This window comes from Etheostoma spectabile, chromosome 8 (assembly GCF_008692095.1).
Source record: "Etheostoma spectabile isolate EspeVRDwgs_2016 chromosome 8, UIUC_Espe_1.0, whole genome shotgun sequence".
Taxonomy (NCBI): domain Eukaryota; kingdom Metazoa; phylum Chordata; class Actinopteri; order Perciformes; family Percidae; genus Etheostoma; species Etheostoma spectabile.
Genome location: NC_045740.1, coordinates 19202273 through 19204385, shown reverse-complemented (window position 1 = coordinate 19204385; position 2113 = coordinate 19202273). Strand labels below are relative to the sequence as shown.

Here is a 2113-nt window from a genome sequence, read left to right as displayed (position 1 = left end):
TGAACAACTCACTTCTCAGCAATGACGCACATATCGCACACCCAGCCGGGCATCCACCCCAAGGTGATGGCTGGAAATGGTCAGACTGGGGTTAGGGGTTGGGGGTTAGGGTTTAGGTGTAAGAGGTTAGGGGGCTAGGGTTTAGAGTTAGGGGGTAAGCATTAGGGTTTAGGGTTTAAGGTTAGTAGTTAGGGTTTAGAGTTAGGGGTTTAGGTGTAGGGGGTTAGCATTAGGGTTAGGGGTTTAGGTGTAGGGGGTTAGGGGGTTAGCATTAGGGTTTAGGGTTTTTTAGTGTTAGATTTTAGGGTAGTGTTTAGCGGGTTAGGGGTTAGGTTAGTAGTTAGGTTTTAGGGTTAGGGTTAGGGGTTTAGGGTTAGTAGTTAGGGTTTAGGTTAGGGTGGGTTAGGGTTTGGTGTAGGGGGGAGGGGGTTAGCATTAGGGTTTAGGGTTAGGGGTTTAGGGTTAGGGGTTTAGGTGTAGGGGGTTAGGGGGTTAGCATTAGGTTTAGGGTTAGGAGTTAGGGTTTAGGGTTTGGGTTTAGGGTTAGGGGGTTCGGGTTAACCCTCACCCTCTTATGTTTTTAAAAATGTATCCCTGGCCCGTGAGGAATTTAAGGGGTTAAACGAAACCTGCCTTGTGTTTTCCCGCCTGCCTGATTGTCTGCCCCGCCCTAATGGGTTTCACCCGTCCCTTGTTTCTACCTCGTTCCCCTGGGTCTTTACTCTCTGCTTCTTTGGCTCGTGTTGGATCATTGTCGGCTGTAGGTGTCTGTTTACTGTGTCGTCTCCTCTTACTGGTCGTTTGTTTCCATGTCTTCGGGTTTTTCTTCGCTTCTGCTTGCCTTCTTGAGGACACCTTATTTCATAAGACTGTTTTTGTTTAATAACTTCTCAACTCTGCATTTGGGTCCAAGCCTCGCCACTCCTGACATACATAATAGATTTGTCTTGGTTGTTTTCCACTTAGCTGGATCTCTCAACAACCTAATAGGATGGTAATGACTGTTCTAGTATTAATTTAGATTTTGATTGCAAAACACATATAAACAAATAGTCTTACATTATTGAGGCCTTGGTATGAGCAGGATTCCTGATAATGGACACATCATCAGATCCCTTACATAATTTAAACAATCATTCCAACTAATAATTATAATCAAATGAATCTACTCTGAGTCCATTGTCAACACTGAATTGTGGCTAATCTATGATAAAGCTAAAGCTAGGCTGTCGGAACAGGCTCGGATATTTAATCAGTCCGTCCTTGATTGGCGTTATGTTCCATGCGGTGGTGATATAACAGTAATAATTAGGGTTTAATCCCCCCAAAATTCTGGATTAATCCAGAAAAATTGCTTCCCTTTTTATTGTGATACACACCTTTTATTAAGGCTGTGTATTTTAACACCATCATTCGGGCAGGGACTAAAGAATGGGTAGATTTTCTCAGGGAAAGAGCAGCCAGTAAAGGAATAGATAAGCACCACAGTATCAACGTCATAAAATGAGACCAGACCCTCCTCATAATCCACAAACACCCCCACTTTCTGAGGTTTTGTCTTCAGAGAGAGACGTAATGAAGGGCAAGCAGAAGCATAGTACCCACTGGTACCCAACATTTTCCACTCATGACATATAGTCCAGTAACCATTTGACGGACTCAGTATGGTTTCTTTCTTTATGTTGGTCAACTTCCTGGTCACTCCTAAAGTCCAATCTGACTGCCTCTTAAGATGAACCTTGAAATAAAACCTTCCTGAAGTGAAAGCCTGCTTTGATAAGACACATCTGCACTCTTTACCCTGAATTCCCTGTCTAGCATTAGACTGGGTGGGTCTGGGATGTACTATATCAGGATCGAGTGTCACATCCACCGCATACTGCTGGACCCTCTTCATCTCGGCCTCAAAAAGCTTCTTCATCAGTTTACTGAGCGTCTCCTCGAGCTGATACACAGCTCTCACCACAGTTCCCTCGTATTTAGGTGGACGGACGCTGATGTTTGTCCAGTCCTTGGTGGATGGAGCGGCATTCAGGCACACAAAGCTCTGCAGGAAGTGGAGGTGGTCTTCAGACTGGGAGAGCTGCTCCACCTCAGTGCTTCTCTTCTTCAG

The 2113-nt window shown here is 44.8% G+C and overlaps 1 protein-coding gene across 1 annotated transcript in view; it reads right to left on the bottom strand.

The window, feature by feature from the left end:
• Positions 1–2113, bottom strand: part of LOC116693737 (E3 ubiquitin-protein ligase TRIM21-like) — an 18737-nt gene that overhangs the window by 7645 nt on the left and 8979 nt on the right.